At 35.9% G+C, this 26,984-nt stretch overlaps 1 protein-coding gene and 1 pseudogene across 8 annotated transcripts in view; one reads left to right on the top strand and one right to left on the bottom strand.

Annotated features, from left to right (window-relative positions):
- Bicd1 (BICD cargo adaptor 1) overlaps positions 1–26,984 on the bottom strand; it is a 135,648-nt gene that overhangs the window by 62,565 nt on the left and 46,099 nt on the right. The window lies entirely within an intron of this gene.
- LOC117715394 (large ribosomal subunit protein eL29 pseudogene) lies at positions 8,402–8,866 on the top strand (annotated as a pseudogene).

Raw genomic sequence — 26,984 nt, 5'->3', positions numbered from 1 at the left:
GACTGACCTGAACGGATCAGGTCACCTGGTGCCCAAGCATGGAGCAGTGTGGGCCAGCACACTTAAGGCCTAATTTTTTTTTTTTTTTTTTTACTTTTGCTATTAATTTTTAGGTTACCATACAAAGTAATAGGATTTCATTGTGGCATCTTTATATGTGTATCATTTTCTTTGTTCTCATCTGTTCCTTTTCCCCACTTCCTCTCCTGTGCTCTCTTACCCTCCCTCCCAGTAGTTCTCTTCTTCCACTCAGTCCTCCTACTCGTATGTCACATGTATTCCACTATCTTCTCTATTTCCTATCCCCTTAAAATCCTTTTCCTTCCCTTTCACAATCCCATCTGCTTCTCTCTCTCTCTCTCTCTCTCACACACAGAGAGAGAGAGAGAGAGAGAGAGAGAGAGAGAGAGAAATTTGAAATATAGGTTCCACATGTAAATATGTGTCATTTATCTTCTGAATCTGGAAAAATGTGTGGTTTTTTTTTAGATTAACCTTTATTTTTAATTGTGTGTATTAGATAGTTGTCTGTGCATATGTGAGTGCAGGTGCCTTCAGAGTCTGGAAAAGGACATAAAATATCTTGAAGCTGGAATTACAGGAAGCTGTGGGCTACCCAGTATGGATGCTGGGAATTTAACTCCAGTACTCTGAAAGAGCATGAAGCACTTTTAACAGTTGAACTATCTCTCAAGCCACAAGCAATTTTTTTCTTCTTCTTGATAGTTTGTACCTCTGGCTTGTTCAATGAATTCTCTTTTTAGCTATTTGAGATATTTCAGAACTTCATTATATGCTAAATACACATTAAAGAAAACATATGACAAACTACAACAAAAATAAACAAATGTTTATAACTTAAACCACAGCAGATTCTATTAGCCCCAAAAGTCTGTCCACATTTTATTGTTCCTATCTCCCTCATTGTACTCCCAGCTTCTGCCCAAATTAACACAATCCAAATATCATTTTTCTTCATTTTATTTATACTTAATCACATGTGTTGGGAGCCGACTTTTAGCAGAAAGTGGCTATCAGCTTTGCAGCCATCTCAAGCCATATACCCTGACGTGAGACTTGTTTTTCAACAGCCTTCAACAGCTGAAGCACACTCTGATATCCCACATATTTTGTTTTGCTGTTTACTGCCCCCAGCTGCAAGGCCCATGTGGTAGCCATGCCTACAAGGCATGCGGTTCACATGCTATCCACGTGCTATCCATGCCATACATGCCTGTAAGGCGCACGTGGTATCCAAGCCTGCAAGGTGCATGGTGCACATGCTATCCATGCTATAGACTCCTGTAAGGCTTACGTCATATCCACACCTGCAAGGCACGTGGCAAAAACCTATAAGTACCCCAGATTTCCCTTCAAAAGAGATATAAGGGAGACAATGAGAGAGACAATAAAGGAGAGAGAGACACAATAAAAGAGACTTGAGACTTGATCAGACCCTCTGTCTTGTCTCCATTCTTCGAGTTGCTTGCCCCACACTCTCTCTCGCTAGACCCAGACCTGCGGAACAGAGTTTGGCCGCCCAACGTGGGGCAGCTCGGTCGTTACAACATGTGTATACATTTGTTAAAATATATTTTATATGATTTTTAAATTTACATGTTGGAAACCTTCCTTATATAGTCTGTTGTAATTTGGTTTTGTAACTGTATTGCAACATCTATTCCTTTTGCTTATAATATTGCATCTTTCATTGCTATAATCTAATGTTTAAGTCTGATAATCTATCTGCAATTTATTTCTACAGATGAAATAAAATACAGACTTTAATTATTTTTTTGTATAAACCATCAATTTCTCTCAAACTCCTTAATGCCTCTTCTTTCCTGCTATTTGCCAAGTCAGCCATAAATCATAATGGTGTAAGTGTGTCTGCTTCAAGGATATCCCATGATATCTCACTGGTATTCAGAAGGTACTGAAGTTAGGAGAGTTCCACTGAGAAGGAAGAGGTATCTGACACAGATGTAGTAATTCATTACATTATTTAATACTTTGAATTTTCTGCATCTAACTGAAAGTCTCTTCAAAGATATATGAGTGGCAATCTACAGATGACAACATTTGTACAAAGGTAAATCAGTCTCATGTTGAATTTAATGAACATAGAAGTATTTTCTTTCTGTAATATACACATATATTTTTAAATATATGTACTATTAAAGAAAAATATGACTACAAATCTTTGAATTTTTCTTTTTGAGAGTAATATATTTACATTCATAATTTATACTCATCAAATATTTATAGTTTTGTATTTTATTTTTAAAATAGTATTTTACATACTTGATTTTAAATTTTATATATTTATGTATTTATTTTATACTTGTAAAATAGTTAAAGAATATGTGGGTAGTACCAAAAAGCTCCGACTTGTGTTATCTTCTACCTTGAAAATAGATAAACTCAAGATTTCCAAATCTTTGCCTAACATCACTTGCTCAGTCCTGAACATTCATTGTTGCCCATCTATGGGTCTCATAGTAGAATTTGTATTCTAACTTAGTAAAGTGTAACTGACAGATACGCAAAGCTTTCTTTCCTTATACCATCTTCAAATTTCCAGTTCTTATCTTTGCTGGCAGTGTTATACATCAAGAAATCTTGAGATCAAAAATATAGATGGTTGTAATCCCATAATTATATGGCTCTACATCAGCTTCTTTCAATTATATTAGATCCTAGTCTCTTATTACTACTGATACCATCCAAATACATAAACTTCAATAATCAACACATGGAAAAACATATGTGTAACAAGAAATTCCCCCCCCAAAAAAAACCCTGCTTGCTTAGCAGAACACATCTATCTAGAAATAAAACTGAAATACAAATATTTTTGTAATATTATAACTAGAAAGAAATTCTCTAGATATCTTATAGAGTCATGTTTTAATTTTTAATTTTATTATTTTATGTATGTGAGCATTTTGTCCACATGTATACCTGTGCATCACTTATGGGTCTAGTGCCCACAGAAGCCAGAAGAAAGTCTCTAATCCCTCTGGAAATGGAGTTACAGATGGTTGTGAGCCACTCAGTGGGTGCTGGGAATTAAATCTGAGTCCTCTGAAAGAGCAGTCAGTGCTGCCCCAACATCCATTTTTAAAAGCAAATATATATAAAATTTGGATGGCTATTTTTCTCTGTCTTCTCCAGTGAATATCTTGGTTATTAAATGCAAAATAAAAAGAAATTACTTTTTAAACCATTGCGTTATTTCCTGATGCCCTAAGTATAACAGTTATATTTCATATTCCTATTCCCAATTAAAATTCAAATGTTTATCCCCAATTACATTCTTTCTCTAGTTTTCCTGCACTTTCTTTTTTCCATCTTTCTTGCTAATAAGTATTCATTGAAAGCCTATGCACGGAAGCACAAAATTGTTAGCTTCATTAAACTGTATGAAGAAATCTAGATGTTTTATTTATATGCAAATTTCATATTAAAGCAAACCTATCTCTTTGGAGAACTTATTAAACCATTTATTCTACTCAGCTGAGAAAAACAAACTGGAATCAGCTGAAGCTATGCCTTTACTAGTCTGCTTACATAAGAAGACTGTCTCAGAGGGAATTATTCTAGCCTAAGACTCAGAAAGGAAAAGTTTCTTTTCAGAAGATAGACATGTTGGACATGGGAGCCGACTCCTAGCAGGAAGCGGCTATCATCTTTGCAGCCATCTCAGGCCACATACCCTGACAAGAGACTTGTTTTCAACAGCCTACAACAGCTGAGCACACTGATAAACATCTTGTTTTCCCACATATCTTGTTTTGCTGTTTAGTACCCCCAGCTGCAAGGCATGCACACCTCCAAGGAACATGTGGTATCCACACCTCCAAGGCATGTGGCAAAGTGTAGAAATACCCAGGATTTCCTTTCAATAAAGGAGACTTGATGAGACCCTCTGTCTTGTCTCCATTCTTTTCATCTCTTTCCCCTCTATCCCCACTTTCTCTTGCTAGACCCTGACCCGCAGACCGGAGCAGCAGCGCAGGCTGGGACAAAACCATAGAAAGGTTTCTTTTGTTTTATTTTGTTTTGTTTTCTGGAAAGCAGCTATTTCATACTACTCCAGGGAGGGAAAAAAATGGCTTTTGTGAAAACCGAAACAAGAAATAATGAGGGAATGTTTGACCTCGCCTTATTAACAGGAATTGGTATTAATGTTGAATTATCAAAGTGAAGTATATTATTTTTATAATTCACTTTTGACAATGTAGAACAAATAAAATGATTTTCGTCAAATACAGAAAAGAGGGTTACAAAGATGGCTCAATGGGTAGTTACACACATATGGGCTTTCCACACATATGTTAGAACTTAAATTCAATACCCAGTGCCTGTGTAAAAAAAGTCAGGCAAAGCAGCACACATCTGCAGTCCCAATACGAGGGGTGTAAATGTTTTTACTTCCTCAGAAGAGGAGATGAGATGAGAGCTGTACCCAAGCTTTATAAATACATGGCATGGACCGAACCCAGAACATTTCTATTTAACTATCTCTAGTTATAGGCCTGGAAGTTTCTAGCATCCATACAATCAAATCTGCAAACCTAGACCTTGAAGGCTTCAGCTTCCATCTTCCACCTGCTAACCTAGGTCTAGAATGTTCTTAGCCTCCAAGACTTACTGCTGAATAAGCTCATCCTTTCTAAATCTTTCTGAATTCTGACTGGCTAACTGACTTCTCTCAGCTTCTCACTGAATTGCTTAGTTTGGAAAAACTGCCTCTGAACTCAACCTTGCTGAACCGTACTATACTTCCAAATGCTACTGTACTGTCTCCACAAACTGTCTTATTCTCTCTGGACTGCATATCAGTATTTCAGCCAGAAAGATTAAAGATATACACTAAGGGTGTGGCTGTATTCCAGCCAAATCGCATAGACTTGGGTCTTTGGATATGATCTCATGCCAAAGTAGCCAAATTGCTGGATTAAAATTCCTCTACATGGGGATGGAGGGGGTGGGCAGAAATGGAAGAATTCCTGAGGTTTGCTAAATAGCCATTCTGTATCAATCTGTGAGATTGAGGCTCACAGAGAGATCCTTCCCCAAAATAAAGTGGAGATCAACTAAGGAAGAACCCCATTGTCAACCCCTAACCTCAACATGCACACACATGTGCGTGCACACACACACGCACACACACACGCGCACACACACACACACACACACGCACACATGCACACACGCACACACGCACACACACACACACGCACACACGCACACACACACATATGTTTGAAGAAGGGGAGGAGAAAAATAGAAAAAGAAAGAAAGGAAACACTCTTGGTTTTATTTTCTTTGTTCTGGATTTAGACATTTGCATTCTTATTGGTTAATAATACACATTGGCTATATGTTTTGAGTGTTTCTTCTTGTTCTCATAAAACAGGATCTTTTACTTCAATTTGTAAAAGCTGCCAAAATAATGTCTAATAATAAGAGAGAGCATTATTTTAATTTAGTATTCAAGGTTTAGTTGCCTGTGAGTGAATAAAGTAGCACAGACAGTATTCAAGGCTAGATAGCAGAATCTGTCTACCAACTATATCATGTTGTCTATGGCAGACCTGCGCCTAGAAACTAGAAAAAGAACCCAGTAAATGTAGTCATAAATTTTTTGCAACCTCCTCTTAATAAGAGTCCAACTTCTCCTCTAGCCCACTCCAAGCAGAGGCAGTGGAAGAGAAAAGTTATTAGGGTATGGGGAAGTGGACCTCTTCAGCAGTAGTTCTTTGGAGGCAAGTTCAGTCCCATAGCAAACACCAGATACAATTCAGCAGCTGCAGACCAGCCCTCTAGGCAGGCAGACCCCAGGCACAAACTGGCAGCTACTGTCCAGTCCTTTCAGCAAGCAGATACCAGGCAGTTGTAGTTCAATTCTGAAGAAACGGTCAGGCTTGCCAGTCAGCCTGTGGCAAAGCTGAAGAAGTGGCAACTGCTACAGGAACTTCGAGAGCAGTTCCTGGGTGAGTTTCTCTCAATGTTGGAGTTATCATAAGTTGAGTTCAACAATGCTATGTAAGGTGAACCAATACATGCATGTCTTTAGTGAAGAATAGTGAAGCGGAGCAAACCAAACCAAAGCTCAGTGCTCGGCTCCCATTGTCTGTGGGGTCATATTTATACTGGTTCATCCTGGGTCCATTCATGTGTTTGCTATATCCAAACATCCTTTCACCTGTGTCTGCTTCAGGAAAATATTCTTTCACGTGTTTGCTTTAGTAAGACATCCTTTCTCACCTGTGTGCCACAGGAAAACATCATTTGACATAACTAACTTTCCAAAGAACTAGAAGTTTCCAATTCAAGTAAATGCAAAAGATAGGCAAGTGTGGGACACTCAGGAGACTGGAGTAAGTTCCAGACTAGCCTACACTGCATAGTGAGATTCTGTCTGACAAAACAAAAGGCACAAAAATATATACTTAAAACTTTTTCTCGGGATCAATGGGAAGGTTATAAACAAACAAACAAAGGACAGGCAATGGAAGAAATAGGCTTGACTAAACTAAAGTTAACCTATTACCTTTTTATCTCCAGACTTGTAAGCCATGGTGAATAGGATTGTGAGTTGTTGACATATTATCTTCCCACCCCTTATTCAACAATGTTGATGTTTCTTGGAGTAACAGTTTCCCAAGCCATAAAGCTACTCTCTCCAACTTTGTTGTTTTCTAGGGGTAAACAGAAGTTAGTGGATAGAAAGCAGAGAAGCTATGTAAAATGAACCAATTCATTTAAAGTATCTACTTTCTTCCAGTGTAGAATACAGACATGATGGCTAGAGCACAGAAGCATTTGGAGACATATTTTTTTTTTGTCATGTAAGCCAGCACTTCAAATGGGAGAGGAAAAAAAATCTGAAAACTTGTGATTGTAGAATTGCCACAGAAAACCCAAACTACTAATCTTGGATTTTTTTCTGTGAGTCTCTTATAATATATGATTTAATCATAATTGTAAATAATGTTATATCTTACATAATTTTTGACTTCTAATTATTATCAATAGCTATGGTAATGGGCACGCTGGACGAACCACATTGACTGATGGAGCTTGTGCAGTATGGCTCACCTGTTAGTGGAGCTATGATGAGTGTACCTTAGAGAGGCAAAGCCAGGTGGGGTGGGGAAAATGATTGCCTAGAATGCCACTTGGTGCTGCTAGGCCTCATCATACTTGGTGCTATCATGTTCTCCTTGTATTTTGCATGGTGTAATTATTTCATAGAAGATCCCCATTCTCCTTTGTGCAATTTACCTGTAGTATATAATAAAAGTGATGATTTTCCCAGGGCAATGTCGTTTAGACTGAATGATGATTCAGTTGCACTCTGGGAATAGTTTAGACACAGGTGGTTAGGACTTCTAATAGAGATATAGAGAAGATAGCAGTAAGTCTAGAAAATATCTTTTCCCAACTGGATGCAAAACTTACTGGTAATAGAAAATAAAAATAAGGAAGTTTCAGGCATTGTAAGCCCATAAGTCTTGACTGTGGGAGACAGGACAGTGATCAAAGAAAGCAATCAAGTACCTGTAGCTATGGTTAAGTCTGTGTCTTCCGGTTATGTAGCTTATAGATGTAATTACAGGTTTTTGGTATGCACCTCAAGAAAACAGAGTTGTAAGAGAAAAATAAATAACCCTAATCTGAGTGGGAAAAAATAAGTAGATGGTTAATCAGGCCAGCTGAGCAAACCTTTGTAGAATAAAACAAAAACAAATATCTGCCACACAGTACCTGCAAACTGCTGCCAGCCAGTACAGGAAAACTAGCTGAAATATTCTTGGCTTGCATTAACTTTGTCAATCAGTAATGAAAGAATTATTGCTTTGGGGTTAAGATGTAATTGTGGGAAGAAAAATGGGGAAGGGGATAACCACATGTGGATTTCTGAGGAATTTTTTTTAATATATGACTTGTGACTTTGAGGTGATTTCTTTCTGCATAAAGACTTTTGTTCTGAGTAGTATATGAGGGATAAAAGAAAAAATAAAATCAGAGAAAATTAGAGCTTCCTATTTCCCTAACATGTCTCTATGTCTTCTTGTAGTCAACTCCACACTTCCTCCTTGGAACCCCTGAGCAGCTGGAGCCAGACTCTGGGGTAGCTTCTTGCCAGAAATTTACAAGAACTCCTAAAAAAATTGTTCTCATTCTTTTCTAACACATGTTTTTATTTCTCTACAACTCACCTCCACTGACCTCATATATTCATATATCTTTATCTCTCTGTCTTACATAGAAGTATGATATTGAGGTTCAGAGTATACATTGTTAAAAGAAAGAAAGAAAATATCAATAAAGATCTAAATAAGCGCTGGTACCAGGTGCTGCGGAAGCCTCGGCTTACCGTGCAGACATGGCCAAGTCCAAGAACCATACCACACACAACCAGTCCCACAAATGGCACAGAAATGGCATCAAGAAACCCGGGTCACAAAGATACGAATCTCTTAAGGGGATTGACCCCAAGTTCCTGAGGAACATACGCTTTGCCAAGAAACACAACAAGAAAGGCCTGAAGAAGATGCAGGCCAACAATGCAAAGGCAGTGAGTGCACGTGCCATCAAGGCCCTTGTGAAGCCTCAGGCCTTCAAGCCCAAGATGCCAAAGGGCCCCAGCCGCAAACTCAGCCACCTGGCTTTCATCGCTCACCCCAAGCTTGGGAAGCGGATTCAAAGCTGCATGCCCAAGGGTCGTAGGCTCTGCCAACCAAAGCCCAAGGTTCAAACCAAGGCAGAGACCAAAGCTCCAACTAAGGCACAGGCTTCAGCTCCAGCCCAGGTTCCTAAAGGTGCCCAGGCCCCTGTGAAGGCCCCATAGAGAAGGCTCTTGCCAACACGAAGACAGATGGACTGCTGTGACATACCCACCGACACACTATTTGCAGATGACCAGTGTCCTATGCTGTTTTTACAAATAAACTCGAGGCAAGGAAAAAAAAAAAAAAAGATCTAAATGAGCAATGGATGTGAAAGTTAAGAATTGGGCCTGAAATTTTGAAGAAGAAAAAAAATCATGGGAAATTAATTGGAGACACCAGGGCTCAGATGCAAGGTGCCTTTGATAATGGTTTATAACTGACAATAAACTGCAGATAAGGAAGGAGGAAGAGGAAGAGGAGGAAAGAGGAAGAAAGAGGAGGAAGAGGAGGAAGAAAAAGCTTCTAGCTGAGAGTGACAAGTTTACCAAGGGCTTGGAGAAAGAAGGAAATAAGTAGTAATCAGGATCCATGAAAGTTAGGGGCCATAAAAAGTCCTTTTACAGTTCAAAGGACTTAAAGGGGAACATGAAATAATGAGGTAAGTAGCTATAGAGGTATCAGTCAATCATCTATCAAAAAAAAAAAGTGTGTATGTGTATGCAGAGCAATCTAACAGGAAAGAATATCCAGCAACAAAACAGAATGCTCAGGCAATCCATCAAACTGGACAACTGCTGCTGTTTATTATCAATGAGACATTCATGGCTTACTTGAACTGTATGGTAGTTATTCAGGTTCCTCATGTTTGACAGCATTTTGGAACTCTTTTTTTTTAGCCATCTATGCTTTATAATCATCCCATCATTCTTCCCATAAAAATTTCTTTGGGTTTTGGATTGGCTTGGTTAGATTTTGTTTGGGAGTTGGGGATGGGGGGGGGGGTGTGGTTTTGGTTTTTGAGACAGAGATCTACATACCTCTGCCTCCCAGTGCTGGGATTAAAAGTATGTGCCATCACACCCAACTCCATAAGAATTTTTTGAAGCCTATGGAAACTTTTGAGATAAAAGGTCTTAATCTAAATATTTATTGCTATAAATTTGTCTTCCATTTTTGTATTTAACATGTCTGATAAAGAGCCTAAATTTTTTTGTTCTTTCTTAATTGAAATATTTATTGCTATAATATACATGTATGCATGCATATATATACATATACATACATATGTATATACATACATTTTCTAATGTGTATTGGTTAGTTAGATTCAGACAAGACAAACTAAGGCTATAACTATAATAAATGCTGAGATATGCCAGTCCTGTCCTATTGTTGATCTGTATGTTGTAACCAGAAAAGTTTGACATGAAACTTTTCATGACAAGATCCTAGCTAGGTCCTGTGAGGCTTCCAGACTTCAGAGGCTTGATACTATTTCTTAATGCAATATAATCATTTACCTTAAAGCTACCTGATTGTCAAGGAAAATATCTTCCACTCTTTGTATTTAACATGTCTGGTAAAGAACCTAAATTCTTTTGTCCTTTTTAATCTAAATATTTACTACTATAAACTTCACTTATAAGCCAAATGTGTTGGTACATGCCTATAACTCTAGAACTTAGGAGGTAGAAAAAGAAAGATCAGTAGGCCATCTTCTGTAATGTGGTAAATTTGAGGTCAAACTGGATTGCATGAAGTCCTGTCTCAAACACACACACACACACACACACACTATACCACACACAGTGCAGATTCACTTTTAACACAATTCATAATGATTATTCTTCCACAGACTTATCAAACTGTTTGCCCAAGTGAATAACCCATTGTTTTAACATGAAAGTTGTTTGCCCAAAAGACCAAATTGTTTGTCCTGATAAATTGATTTGTAAGAGTTTCCTAAAGTAAACACTGGAATTATTTATTAACTTACTGTCTTATCTTCCAAGGAAAGTACTTCTTGGGATAAAGAATTAGTTATGTTGACACGAATATATACAGTCTGATACCTCACATTGCATGTGTGATTAAAAGATGGTTAAGGAGGAAAAATCTGATTGAAATAGAAACATTTTCAACCACATATTTGTAAAGAGTGTAAGTTACCTAAGCCTACAGGCTTGCTTTAAAATAAACTGAGACACATACAGCTCACAACCTGCTGAAATATATATCAGTAAGAGACTAGATACTATAACTCAGGTAGTTTTGCTTCCTAATTTAATATTTTACACCACTTAGCTCCAGATTTGTAATAGTTCTAAACATAAAAATATAAATCTTAATAACATTTTGTTTTATGATTTCTGACATTGTGCAAAATATCGAGGGCCATGCAGGAAGAACAACAAAAGGCTTTAGAACTCATGGAATGTGGCCTACTGGTTAGCACAATCAGGATGTGTGTACCTCAGAGAAGAGTTGCCCTGAGGACTCCAAGTCCTGAGAACGTCATGCTGTTGTGGAGTTTTGCTCTGCCTGTTGCCTTTACATCCTTCCTAATCTAAGAACTGTATGAAAACTCTAAGAGGGCAGTATCCCTGGCACTCACTGTAATAATGCTTGATCTTTCTCAAGCATTGCTGCTGGAGCAGATTGATGATTCAATTACTATCCTTGGAAAGAGCTTAGAGATATAGATTGTTAGCAATAATCATAACCCTTAGAAAGAATTTAGAAAAATAGATTGCTAGAGAAGTTAGGTTGGTATGTTTTTGCTAGTGGCTCTGATAGAGAAAATCTTAGAGAGGAATTTGAAGTTCAGAAAGACATACCCTTAATAGTTGAACTAGGTACCTTTTGAGGTCAGGGAACAAGAACAATGGCAGTCTAACTAGCATTGACTGATGTAACTTTTACTGAGCCTGAACTGTCAATTTAGGCAATGATTAATTTCTTGAATTAATTTTTGCCCCCAGCTTCCTGATATGATTAAATAAAAACTTCTGGTGAGTAGATGTGTATTATGAGGACTTAAAGTAAAAATGACTGATATATATAATCACATATCTAATATAGATATTAGACATAGATATCTAATATTTATATATATTTAGATATGTGAATCTTCTAAGATTTTTATGATTACTTTTTAAGATCCTTTCTTTGTAGCCTCAAATTGCTGCCTGCCAGTAGCAAAAACTGGTTGAAATAATTACCTCATTTGCTTATACTTTGTTAACCTATAACAAGTTGCTTAGTTAGGAACATCATAGGTTCTTGGGAATAAATTTTTTTAACTTGCACTACATAATGTTTTTTCATGTAAAGGTATTGGGGAGCATACTGTTTTCACATAGTAATTCACTAGAAGAAAAACAGAATGTAATCACATTGTAATTCTATACTGCTTAAAAGATTTTGCTTGGATATATAATAAGCTGTGGGAGAAATAAAATGTTGTTGGAGCCTACTCATTGGAATTTATTCCATCCTCCCAATATGTATGTATATATGCATGCATGTATGTATGTATGTATGTATGTATGTATGTAAATGGTTGGAGCCCGCTTATTGAAGCCTTGTTCCACCCACCAAACGTGTATGTATGTGAATGTAAAGTGGTTGGAACCAGCTCACTGGAATTTGCTCCATCCACCAAAAATGTATGAATATATATGTAAAGTTTGTCTGTATGTATGTATGTACATATGTGTATATGTGAAGTTGTTGGGGGGCATAAACCTGCTTCAGCCTCAGAACTGACTGGGGTCATACTATAGTGTTCTCTGATTATCTTTTTTCTTTTTAATCCTTACTCCTTCCCTGGAGAATCTGTTGACTGACTGAGCTGGCTTGGTCACTTACTACCTAAAATTCTGTGGTTCAAAGCAGTAACTACTAGCCACATATGACCATTTAAGTTACAATTAATTTTAAAAAGAAAATTAAAAATTAAGAGTAAAAATATAACTTCTACTTTCAGAATTTTTAAGTCTGTAATTGAGCATATAATACCCCAGTAAATGCTCATAACTCAATAACAACAAAACAAGGTCAGAACATAGTAGCACAACAACAATAAACCACAAAATTTCAGTGTCTTAACATTTTGCTGTGTTTTTTCCAGTAGTGTTCAAAGTGATGTTTCTGATCTCTTGGATATAACACCAGATTTGGAAAAACAGGCTTTTCTAAATCCGCCCCACCAATGGCAGAAGTAAGCAGGAACAAAGGAAGGAGGAATATGAGAGGGAAGAGGATGGAAGGAAGAAGAGGAGATTCTTGGATTTCATCATTCCTTCTTACAATCTATTACTACAAATACTTTTCTGGACCTATAAAGATATAAAAGATTTGGGAAAGATTTTTGGAAAATATAACTCAAGAAACAAAATGAAAGATAGTGGTGAACACAAAACACTCTCTACTACAGGAATTTGCCAACCTCGGACCTCATCATGCAAACAAATAAGAATTTGTTTACATCAAAACTTGGAGAATTTGTACATGTAGTAGCCTGCATTAAAAATATGCATCAGAAATATACACTGATCCTCACCATGAAAGAATTTCATAGCTTCACTGCACTGATGCCAATCTTGGCTATGTCAAGTATGGCATTCTTCTCTGGCAAATAAAAATGCACATCCCCAGTTGAACTGAATTAAATATAATGATTATCATCATGAAATTCATAGTATGAGGCACACATATAAACATAGAAACTTAGCTCTTTAAGGAGTACTGTAAAAATGATTGTAGATAATAATTTAAAATAATGATCATAACAATAAAGAAGAGGGAACAATATCTGCTATTTCATGAAAAGAAGTTGCATCTTCTGTGTCTCACTATCTAGTAGTATTTTTTTGTCTCTAGGTCCAGGTATGTCTCCTTTTTCAAAGTAATTCGCCTTTGTAAAAGGGAACTCATTTCAACATCTTGGCACAACCACATCCACTGAAAATAGTGAGGGTCATGAAGCCAGCACAGCTGCTTGGCACAGTTCCAGCAAAGCTGAGCCACATGCTGCAGTTGCTGTCCTTCTATCTCTAACCATTGAGTTTTGGTCTCTGCATGCTACATTCCTGGGAACTTTCCGCATTATGATTCATTTTATGCCTTTTCCTAAGAAAAATTGTGTCTGAGTCTTTTTAGGAAAATCTTAAAATTAACTTTATCTGGCCTCTATTTGGAAGTCTTCCTTAGGCACTGGAGATCATCAAGCACAGAGAAGCACATAGCTAGATGAAGCCATTACTCCAGGAATCTTTTCAGCATATCTGCCCCTGAGTAGGCTCAAACAGTATAATTGGTGCAGGATAAACAGACAACTGGCAAACTCTTACTGGCCAGGAGAACAGTTTACAGATTCAAGGTCTTTTTTTAAATTATAGGCTTTCTGAAAATGTAGTTTAAAGATAGGGGGGTCATACAGAGTACACTTCTGAATAAGATAGATTGGCTAAACTTTACCTACTTTACAGTGTAGATGATAAAACATAGTAAAAAGAAAGTAGGTGTTAGTATTTGTTATTCATAAAAAGACTGGTTCAGATAGTTTCTATTTGTCAGGAGTGCTCTAAAACTACAAACACTGCCAGCCTAAAAGAAAAACAAATACATTTATTCACAGTAATATAGACCTAGAGTTCTAGCTACTCAAAAATTGAAGCAGAAAATTTCATTTAGCTCAAGTATGTAGTCTAGAATAGGCATCAAAGCAAGAAATGTAAATTTTTAATTTTACAAAAGGATTCATATCAATGGAAATCAAGTGTGCCCCCACATACACACAAAATCAAAAGGGCATATTCAGCATTTACCACTATCTTCCTTCTGGATGTTTGGCATAAATTCAGGTTTCACACTGGTAAATAATTAAAAGCAGCTGCAGTATGAATCTTGGTAAACAGACTTAGAGCACTTACATCACAATTCCCACGGGCACAGTGAAGATGTCAGACAGGTCATCAGATCACTTCCCTGTAATCAGATGCTCTTGTTTTGTTTTTACTGAATTTATGAGGTACACAAAAATTTGGAGAAATTTTTAATTGTACTAAAATCACATAGACCAGTGCTTTTCTCTGTTAGAATAAGTAAATTCAACTTAAAACAATAGCTTATAAAAATTAATTATATTTTAAGTCAGTGATGAAAATTATATTTTTGACAGAATCTGTAGCTAAATTTTAAAATGTACTGAAAACATAATCATTCATATATATTGTTATGATAATCAGTTCCCTTGCATTTATATACATAAAATAAATGCCTTTTGTAATGTAAAATAGTTACATATGTTAATAAAACAAAAAATCAGTATTAAAAATAAACTATTTATATTTTTTCAGAATTAGTAAACAGCATGACATATTAGTAAAAAGTAGAATTTTATTTGATGTATATTGCTTTCTATAATTAAAATCATATGAATCAACCCTTACATATTTAATATGGCATGTTACTCTACACAAATAGAAAACTTTAGTTCAACATTTCTATACCAACAAGGCTACTGATTTTTATATCAAAAAAGAGTGGGTAGAGGCTGGCGGCTGAAGAGATGGCGAAGCAATTACAAAGGAAGTCTTACAAAGGACCCAGGTTCAATTCCCAACATCCATACTGCAACTCACAACCATCTGTAACTCTAATTCTAGGAGATCCAATACTCTTGTCTGACCTCCACAAACATCAGCTAAGCACATGGTACACAGTCATACATGTAAGCAAAACATCATACACATACAATAAAATAAATCTAAAAAGAAATTTAAATAGAACTTTCTATAAATACTTAGTATTTTTGTACATTTCTTCAAATGATAAAAGTATTCCTAAGTTCATTTTTGGTTCTACTTGTTTTAACTTTGGAGTAAAAATGGTTTGAAAATATCTTTATTTTTACTCTTACCTCTAAAGCTATAGCAAAATTGATAAAGTAAACTTCAATGCCAACAGGAGTGTAAATGCCAATCACAACAAACAGTTAAAAGTCAGGACAGAGAGTAACCTGAGAAAGTAGTTTCTTACTTAATTATACTAGTCTAAGATTAAATGAATAATATTATAAACTTACTATTAATTAATGTTTGCTCTTGTTATTGTTAAATTTTTGTAAATGGTTAATCTTTGAATGATGAATAACTACCTAAAGAAAAAGGGCAGGCTCTATTTCACATTCTTCCAGGAAGCTGTGTGCTTCCAGAACTAGAATAACTTGCCTAGAAAATCCTCTGTAGAAGACATGAAAACACCCAAGGAATAGCATTTTTAAAAATCTGACAAAGTAAAAGCACAAAGCCAAAAGTCACAAGACATAACTGTAAGCAGGCTGTATGCCTGGTGCCTGTATAGATAGAAGGTTGCATGCAGCTGAGATTCCTTAGTGGCCTGAGACAGGAAGACATCAATTATGAGCATGGCAAAAAAAACAGAATCAGGAAAAACACCCTATGTATGTGACTACAAGGTCTAGTAAGGGAATCCACTTAGTTTATGGAGGGGAGCAATAAAGCCAGACACTGAAGCTTCAGAGATAGAAGCCTGTCTCTACATGATGGGCTTTGCCACTTCATAAAAGGCATGAATGAACAAATGAGAATCAAGTCTGGACTTGGGCTGTGATTATGTCTCTGCTTCTTTACCTAAGTAAAAAGAAGGCCTCCACTTTAATTGCTCCTTAGAACCAGGAGTGGAGTCATATTCCTGTTACCTCAGCACTCAGGAAGCTGAGGCAGAAAGATAAAGAGTTAGGGGTAACCTAGGCTACATAGCGAGAGTGTCTCAAAAACAAAAGTAAAATAAATACTCTCCATCTTATTCCAGAGATATTAATTACCTCACACAATTACCACAATCTTTTAAATAATAGCATATCACTATGAGAAGCATTTTATCACCCCAATTTTAGTAAAAATTAACACACTGGGAAATAAGGAAGCAAAAATTTATATTCTTTAAATATTCAACCCATTACATCATCAGATTTTAAGCACTGTGTGGGAAGAAAAACAATTTACTTCAAAATGTATACTATCTATTTTACGAAGGAATCACTATTTTTCTGTTAATTTCAACTTTAGTTACTACTGAATCATAAATATATCAATAACACAAAGCTTTTTTTGTAATGTGAAATTCATCTATAAATTGATTTTGCAATGTATTTAAAATATGAATAAGATCATGGAATTGTTTCTGGCAAAAGCAGCATCCAGGCTTGGTGCAAATGGGTTTCTCCACAGAATTGCTTTATTATTTGATACACAGCCTGGTTTCTACAAAGATAGAAGCAGATGGCTGTGTTGGTTCCCTGCAGGCTTCACAGCAGGCCTGGGGGGAAAGATCCACAGAAGAGACAAGAATGAAACTCGCTCAGCCCAATTTTGTTGTAATCAGCACTGGACCAGGACTTTAGAGTCTGGCTCAGATCATTTTACTTTACCCATATTTATGCACAGCACAATTTTGAAAAGGGGGGTTTTCTGATAACAATGAACTCAATTCCAAGTACACAACAATTTAAGACATGTTTACATTAAAATTTCTTACAAAGTATATCTGGCTTCTTTCACTAAATGGGTACTATTTACTCAGAGATAAGGCCTAAGATTTAGGCTCTAGGGAGCTTAATTGTGATAAATATCATGCCTGTGAGAGTTAAGATTGGCCAGGCCCTAAGATAACATAGAAGTCATTTAGGCTGTTGTAAAGTTCAAGTAACATTACTCATAAGGATGGTTTTATGGCCTAAAAGCAATGCTCAGGACTTGGGTGGAAAATGTCTAGGATAAGTAAAAACAAATTCTGGGAAATACAAGCAGAGCCTATCTCATCAGACAACAAAGGCTCGATCACTGGGTTGCAAACTACATCATTCCTAACATTCCAAAAAGAGCAGCTACACATCTCCTTTCACTGAAGAGATAAGCTGTGTGTTTAAATTTTCTGGCTTCTCCAATGTATATCTGTGTGTACATGGCCTTTCTGCCCTCTACAGATAGCTTTACCCAGAAAATTGCTAAGTCTCTTCATTGTGGGGAACAAACCCTCTAAAAAGGGTATATCCTTACAAATTTATTTATATTTCAGTGACCTTTACAAAACTATGAAAAATAGAGTGTTCTTTTTAGTTAATATCTTATATTTTCCAAATGTGTCCTACTTTACATGGGGGGGGGGGGGGAAGCCAGGGGTGGTGGTGCAGGTCTTTAATCCCAGCCCTCAAGAGGCAGAAGCAGATGGATCTTTGTAAAGATCAGCCTGGTCTACATATTGAGTCCCAGACCAACAAGGGCTACATAATGAGATGCTGTCTAAGAGAGAGGTGGAAAGGGAGAAGAAAATAAAAAAAGCTACCCTCTGTTAAAAGAGGGAGTCAGGGAGAAGATAGCTGATGCTAGAAAAGTTTAAAAAGGCATATCAAAGCCTACTATAAAAGAACTTAATTGGAGTTGCCTTACATAGAGGATACTGGTCCTCCCAGAGCCATATGTTGCAAAATAAAGCCCAGTGTCAGATGTAGACTATCTTCCCTCAAGTAGTTGATACCAAAGACCCCTACATAATACAGGATATTCCTTTTCCCAATAGAACTTTGAGGCCCTATTGGTGAAGACACCATATCAAACTGTTATTGGCCTCAAAGCTTCCCTCTGCTGGCTAGCTTTTATAGTACCAGAAAGTGCTCTGTATGCTACTAGATGAAAAAAGTCATCAATATTCTTGCCCAGGTATGAACTGTGTGAGATAAAATAAAAACCGGAGTGGCAAGATATGTGCATAGGTGCAATAGCTCCACAAATCTGGGTTTAAGGCTTGCTCTGCAGAATTAAAAGCATGCCTGGTACTATAAATCTGCAGACTTCATCAGAGAAGTTCCTTTCATCAGTGGACAGCGGTTACTTCAGAAACTCACACTGGTCAAAGTGAAGAGAAAGTGTGTATGGAGGGCTCAGCCACAAATGGGGTAACACACACACACACACACACACACACACACACACACACATGCTCGCTCAGGAATCATCTAGGAAGAGGGGACAGAAAGATTCTAAGACTGGGAAGGACTGGGATGGAACAGAATCTTCTAGACATGGTGGGACTGTTACACTCTGAATTTACAGCAGCTGAGATGGTCTACACAAGACAGGTACAAGGTCAAGCATGAAGGGCATAGGTGCTCACAAGTCCCAATCCCTAGCTACAGAACTATTAATAGTTGGTAGCTTCTAGGGGAAGGAATCAGTTTTCTTGTTCCAGTGGTTGGCTCAGCAGCCCTGAGTACATAGCAGCACAAACTCAACTTGGTAAGTACTTTTTAAAAAGGACACAAAGCTAGGGAAGGAAATGGGAGGTAGGTCCAAGAAAAATTAGGAGGAGGAGTGGTTGGGAAATATGATAAAAATACACTATATATAAGTATGATATTTTCAAAAAACATTTTTTAAAACTGGTCAATCTTGAGGGGGTAAGTTAGAACACATAAAATACAACATACGAAAATATTTGAGGGGGGAATGAAATAAGCTCTCGGATCTTAATAGGCCCACACTGGCTTTAGCACAACTGACTCTATGATGGAAGTACCATTCAGGCCATAAAACTAAGCACATAAACAGAATCACCAATCAAAACAAAAACAATGGCATAATCCATCAAAGTCCATAGTTTTGGGAAAGTCTCTAAATGTACTAACCTTTGCTTTTTGGCTTCTGTAGTTCCACTTCTGGCTAATTATTCTTGTTAACTGAAGTATGTCAACTCAAAGTATGGCTTCTATGCTTAAAAGTTCACTCTGAGAAAGGCTCAGGATCCCAAACACCCAGGGAACTGCCAGCTGGCTAATAAAGATTTTCTATTTGCTTAAACCCATGTCCTAACAGTTTTCTTGGGTGGACACTCCACAACAGGAATTGCTACACACATGATAATACATGCCTGCAATCCTAGCATTCAGAAGTATGGAACAGAAGGATCACAAGTTCTAGGCCAGACTGGGCCTCATTGTGAGATTCTGTCTCATTAAAAAAGAATACAGAATGCTGTTTGAATCAACAAACAGCATATTCTCCCCAATAATAAGTAAACCCCAATGAAATATTCGATGAATATTTAATGTGCAATCTTCAGTCATAGTAGCAGAGAGTACCGGATTGAGTGAGCCTTTGAAAAGATTTCTGGCCTGTACAGCCTACAATAGTAATGGAAGAACTCCCTTCACACCAGCCTTGGAAGAGCAGCTATTTTTATCTATCAGTACATGCAGCTACCAGGTTCCTGTATAAATCTGAAAACTACTTAGAACCAGCAAGCAAACTCCTGCCTGCTTTGTTTTGTCACTTTTTTCCTTTTTCTTTTTTCTTTCTTTTGTTGTTGTTGCTGCTGCTACTGCTGCTGCTACTGATGATGATGATGATGATGATGATGATGATGATGATGATGATGATGGTAGTGGTGGTTTTCTGAGACAGAGCATCTCAACAGAACCCTGGCTGACCTGGAACTTGTTAGTAGACAAGGCTAGACTTAGACTCACAGAAATCCACCTACCTTTGCTTCCCAAGTGCTGGGATTAATAAACTACCACAACCAGCTCTGCCTGAATTTTAATATTGCTGTCACAGATTTCTACTTCTTTGGTCCATCCACCAGATAGGACACATCTTGGAGTAAAGATTCCATCATGGATCAAAGCAAAGGTAATCAAATCTTAACAAGTCAAAGCTTAATCAAGCATGTAAATTAGAAACTAATTTTCTGGCCTAACAACGAAGTTGATCGTCTTCAACACTGTTCCTACCCTTCTTGGCTTTAAGCATTTTCCTTAAAACTGTAGCTTAGCCCTAGTAACAATCATGGTCATCTGTTTAGCTATCACAGGGTTGGCAAGAAATGAAGTCAAATAGAGGAGACTCTGAACAGGGCTTTCTGTTCTTGTACACTCATGCCCTCTCTCCTTAATGTTGTGCTGTGTCTCTCTCATCAGTGCCACAGGCAATCTGGTCTCTGGATACTATGAATCAGTTATTCTGGGTTCTGAAGAAGGGACTACTATCCTCAATTATCCTTCCATCTAATTAAAGCAATGACCAAAGTTCATAAAATTACAGCTACCCCAAGAAAAGTACAGTTTATTTGAAGGTATGTAACTGTTGCTTTATTCATACTGGAAAAAATAACTTCTTCTCATTTCTCCTTTATGGTTATAAAACAAAAATAAAAGTCTATAATCACAAAATCATGCAAATATAAAATAATCCAGCTTGAGATATAGACTCGTTATCTAATTTGGAATTAAAACACATTCTAAACATGTATATAATGCTACCTTTAATAGCTTCAAATACTTTCATTAGATTCATCTTTAGGCTGTTTTCAAATATTTCATCATTATAAATCTTTTCAATAACTATTGTTCTATGCAAATATCTATAGTCAGTTAATGTACTGTTTCCTTTTTTAAAAAGTCAACTCTTCTGTGTCTCCTTAATCAGTTCCATGCCATCAAACAGAAATACAGTGTTTCAAATGGTCACCTTAGAGATAGGGAAATAGCTTAATGACAAAAAGTTTGTTCAATTGCTGTAATAAATGCAGTAAAGTAAAAGGTTTAAAAATGTATTTTTATTATATCAGTAACAAGTAGAAAGAAAACTGTCTTCAATCCCATTGACTAAAGATACAAAATGCTTTATATATAATAATATATAAATAATATATATTAATAATATATATTAGCTATATTATATATAAATTATAAATAATAATATATATTATTATATATAAGTATATATAAGTATATATAATATAAGTATATATAATATATAAAATTATATAAATTATATATAATTATTATATATAATTTATAATATATAATGCATTTGTATATATTAATATATATTATATATTAAGTATTTTATATATATTAAGCATTATATATAATATATTAATATATACATGTTCTACGTTTTAAAAAATCATAAAACTCATATTTTTTAAAAAAGTAAGACCCAACACAGTGCATGCCATTAATCTGACAGAAGCAAGTAAACAGATATCTGTGACTTCAAAGCCAGCCTGATCTACATAGTGAGTTCTAGACCAGCTGAGAATACATAGAGAACCTGACTCAAAAAAAAAAGAAAAGAAAGAAATATATGAAAATTTGAATAAGTGAAACTAGATTCTATACTTTTGAATCAGAAGATTTTATTTCATTTAGAATTTCAATAACAATTCATAATTTCACATGTTAAAAACAAAAATCTGAGGACTAGGGAGATGACTCAATGGTTAAGATCATTTGTTCCTCTGGAAAAAAAACTCATGTTTGATTCCCAGTACCCATATGGTGGCTCATAAGTGTCTATAACTCCAGTCCCAAACTACCCAATACCCTCTCTGACTTCAGCAGGCACCAGGCATACATATGTTGTACATGCATACATGCAGGCAAAATACTCATAAAACAATAATTTAAAAAATTTTTAAAACAAAATTTTGAAAATAACTAGGTAATTGTATTTAAAACAAGAAACATAAAATCTTTGCTATTTTAAAATTTTCTATCACAATCATTGTTTTTAAATATGATACTCTACTATAAATAAATCAGTGGAGTAGAAAAAATCTAGGAAAATATGTGACTATAGACAGACATGGTAAGTCATCAGATTTCAAATGGTACTTTAATTATGATATAATTACTTATTTAATTAGAATAAAATAAACCATAATTTACAGTAAATTTAACTAGAAAATATAATTCAACAGTTTACATTTAATGTAGTTCCTGTCATAAAATAGGAAATAGATTGGAAATAAAAAATTAAGTTCACTTGACTGTATAATTATTGTACATTTTATATTAAAACATTTAAAAATTTAAAGGTAGAATAGAAAGTAAAGCTATTTTCAAGACAAACAAGTGGATAATGATCACTTGGTATTGAGACAATTTGTGAAATAAATAATTTCTAAAGATTCACATCCACTTATCCAATCAATATTTATTGCAAGTTAATGTAAAACTATGTAAGTTTTTAGGATATTTTAGGTAAATTTATTTGATAACTATATATATCTAAATAACTTTTCTGAGAGGAAAACTACAGTGAAGTCCATAACAAAGAACTTCTATGAAGTCATAGGAGAAACAAAGAACAACCAAAAGAAAAAATGTGATGATGCATTTTTATTTATGCCGTAAACAAGATTAAAATATGTTCAGAATGTGAAACTCTGTGGGAATAAGTAAACTAGACTTCTGTTTTCTGTTTTCATATGAAAATAGTCTCTGGAAGGTTTGGTTAAGATTTGTGAAATAAACAGTTCCTGAAAATTTTACCCGGCAATATTCATTTCAAGTAAGTATATAAAAGTATGTTAGTTCTTAGGTAATATATCTAATAACTACATGCATTTGAATAATTTTTCCAAGAAGAAAATTACAGTGACATCCAAGCTTGATACTCCATAAAAGGAGGGAAAATATCAAGTTTGGGGCGAAGCAGTGCTATCTTTGGGTATGTTATAATCTATCTTTAGCTATTGCATTTGTGGAAAAACAAGCAAAATTGAACAAAAGTTAAACTTTCTGTGAGCATAACCAACATGCTTTTTTTCTTTCTTCCCCAACCCCCAAGAGACCATTTACTAGGTAACTCACCCAAACTGAAATTCTATCAGTTGAGAGCTAAGTGGACAAAAGATTATCAGGGCCTCAGCAGTACATATGGAGATGGCCTACCCGGTTGTCAGGGGATAGTTTTAAGGACTCAAAATAGAAATTTAGATATAACTTGGAGTCATTGTAGATAATAACAGTTACCTAAAGCTCAGCTATCAGAGAAAGACCCCTGGCTGGACAACTGAACAGGGTGAACTCAAGCATTTTGGACTACTGGTATTTGTGACAATGTGCTGTCTGTCAACATGGGGATGGTTTAACAACCTGACAATACCTACTCAAAGATAAGAAACTGAATAGAGGATGACTTAGCCTATGGCATAGTATGGAATGGAAATCAATGTAATTAATGTTGAGATTGCTAAGTACCTCGTGAGCAAAGATGTCCTCTATCTTATTTATCAGTGAATCCTGATTCTGGAGCTGTGCCTGCCACAGGGTAAGCCCAGAAAGGAATTGAGTACTACCCACATCAGAGCCTTCTGCAAACAACACTAATCATTCACCAAAGCCCTGAAGGATGGATATATCAGATTTCCCAGCAAGAATAAGAGGAATTTGTTGCACCTTTAGAAGATGAAAAGGTATAGGAAAGACTGGTATAAAAGTAAACTATTTACTGCCTCTCACAAATTCAGCTCCTGTAACTTCAGTTAACTAGGGCACCTCACTAGCCATGCACTTCCTCCTTTTTGGGTAACTGATCATTCTATACTTACCACATACACAGAGATAAAAGCCAGCAAGCAATGTGTGCATTAGTACTGACAGTGTACTAAACAGAGCTGCAATGTATTAAGTTCCTTCTACTCAAAAGGACATTAAATTTTGGACATCAGTAAACAGACATCTTTATCTTGATTTTTTGCCTTAAAGGGAAATTTCTCATTATTTATCTATTTTAGGAATAAATGTTGATAAATACACACACACACACACACACACACACACACACACACAGAGAGAGAGAGAGAGACAGAGACAGAGACAGAGACAGAGACAGAAGGGTAAAATGACAGAAAAAAGTTATTCCAAGCAAATGTATCTAAGAAGCAAGCTGATGTAGCCATTTTAATATCTTTAAAAAAAAATAGACTTCAACCTAAAGTGAATCAGAAAAGATAGAGAAGGCCCCATGTACTCAAAGAAAAAATCCACTAAGAGGACACTGAAATTCAACCACATATATCCACCACACAGGCACTGAAGTGTGTCAAAGAAACACTGCTACACCAGTTGTGTGGTAACAGCCACTAGGCAAGAATTGCCTCTCTCCATCTACAAATTACTGTCCAGAAAAGGACACACATGCAGAATAGTCGACTGATTATATCTGCCTAGACAGAGTAATCAGTCCTTAATAATCCTGCATCACCAAGGTCTGTCAGATGATTCTGGGCCAGAAGGCTGAAGATTTGATGCTCCAATGTTCGGTAGTATAGGGGCTTTTCAGGTGTTCAGAGGTCTCTATAAATTGGCTAAGTTTTAGAAGCTATGCTTTGTGCTTCCCACAATTATAGTTAACTCAGTCATTCTGGATTTCTGATGGGGTTGAAAACTTATAGCTATTTACCGTAAGAGAAAAGATTTGAGTGGATGGTCATCAGCTGACATCCATCCTTAAGCCAGGTTCAGAACTAAATGTTTTAGTTAGGATAGATGACAGAGGTGCTGGTTAGTCAACAAAAGGATGGACGGGGTATTAAGACTATCTTGTACCACACTGGTACAAATTGGCATAATTATGCTCTAATTGTATTTTGAGAGAAAAGTTTCATTTTAACAGGAAGGGTGATGTGTAGGAGGAGCTAAGGTAGGAGGAGTACTGAGAGGAAGAAAAGGAGTAAGAAAAGGAGAAGAAGAAGGAGAGGAGAAGCTAGGTGATGAAAGAAAAAAAGAGGGGGGAGACAGGGAGGCAGATATTCATGTATCTCCACCAGTCAAAGATAGTTGTTATATCTAGGTTGGTCAGTGGGTTACACCTCTGATTGAACAATTCCAAACTTATAATGCTTATGATTAACATTATTTTTTAAAAAATGTATAAATGCAAAAAGGAAAAGGGGGCATGGGATAGGGGTTTGCTAAGGGGGGGGGAATGGGGAAAGGGGATGGCATCTGAAGTGTAAATAAAATATCTAATTTAAAAAAAACTGCTACAGCTTAAATCACATATTGACTCTCACACACTGATAGTGGGTAGAGAGACTTCAACACTCCACTTTCACCAATAGGTAGATAAAAAACTGAACAGAGAGCTAACTGACATTATAAACCAAATGTACCTAGCAGACATGTTCAAAATATTTCACTCAAACAAAAAGAATATACTTTCTTCTCAGCATCCCTTAGAACTTTCTCCAAAATTGTCTACATATTCAGTCACAAAGCAAGTCTCAACCAATACAAGAAAATGGAAATAATTCACTAACAGACCACTATAGATTAAAACTGGATATCAATAACAAGAGAAACAAGAGAAAGCTCACAAACTCGCTCTTTACTGAGTAAAAGATAGGTCAAGATAGAAATTAAAGACTTTCTAGAATTGAATGAAAAGGAATGAACAACATATGTGAATATGTGTCCCAAACTTATGGGATACGTGAAGGCATTTTCAAGAGGCAAATCTATAACACTAAGTGCCTAAATAAATAAATCATACTAGCAACATAACAGAAATACCTCTAGAACAAAACAAAAAATATTAAAAAAAAAAAAACAAAAAACAATGAAATGAAGAATTGGTTATTTGAGAAAATGAATAAGATTGACAAATTCTTATCCAAATTAAATAAAAGACAGAGAGTGAAATGAAAGGGGATATAACAACAAACAAAGAGCAAATCCAGAGAATAATGAAGACATAGTTTTAAAACCTGTGCTGTGCTCCACCAAATTGGAAAATAAATTTAAAAAAAAAAAGGAGGAAAAGAAAAGAAAAATGGATAATTTTCTAGATACATACCACTTACCAAAGTTAAATGAAGATCAGATGAGCAATTTAAGCAGACCTATAATTCCTAGTGAAATAGAAACAATCATTAAAGTCTCCTGCCCCCCATCCTGCCCCCCCCAAAAGCCCAGGTATAGATGGTATTAGCACAGAATTCTACCGGACTTTCAAAGAAGAGTTAATGTTTATACTACTCAAATTTTCTATAAAATGGAAACAGAAGGAATCCTGCCCAACTCATATTATGAAGTCATAATTACCCTGATGCCCAAACCACATAAAGACCCAACAAAGAAATAAAATTACAGACCATTTCCTTTATGAACATAGATGCAAAAATACTCAGTAAAATACTTGCAAACTGAATCCAAAACCACATAAAAAGATTATCCATATGGTCAAGTAGGTTTCATGCCAGAAGCAGGGATGGTTCAACATACATAAATCAAAAAACTAATCCACCATATAAACAAACTAAAAGACAAAAACTATATGATCATCTCATAAGATCAAAAAAAGAAAAGAAAAAGAAAGAAAGAAAAAAGCCTCTGACAAAATTTAACATCCTTCATGATAAAATAATTCAGAGATTAGAGATCAAGGGACATACCTAAACACAATAAAGGCAGTTTATAGC

This window comes from Arvicanthis niloticus, chromosome 9 (genome assembly GCF_011762505.2).
Source record: "Arvicanthis niloticus isolate mArvNil1 chromosome 9, mArvNil1.pat.X, whole genome shotgun sequence".
NCBI lineage: Eukaryota > Metazoa > Chordata > Mammalia > Rodentia > Muridae > Arvicanthis > Arvicanthis niloticus.
This window is presented reverse-complemented; position numbering and strand designations above follow the sequence as displayed.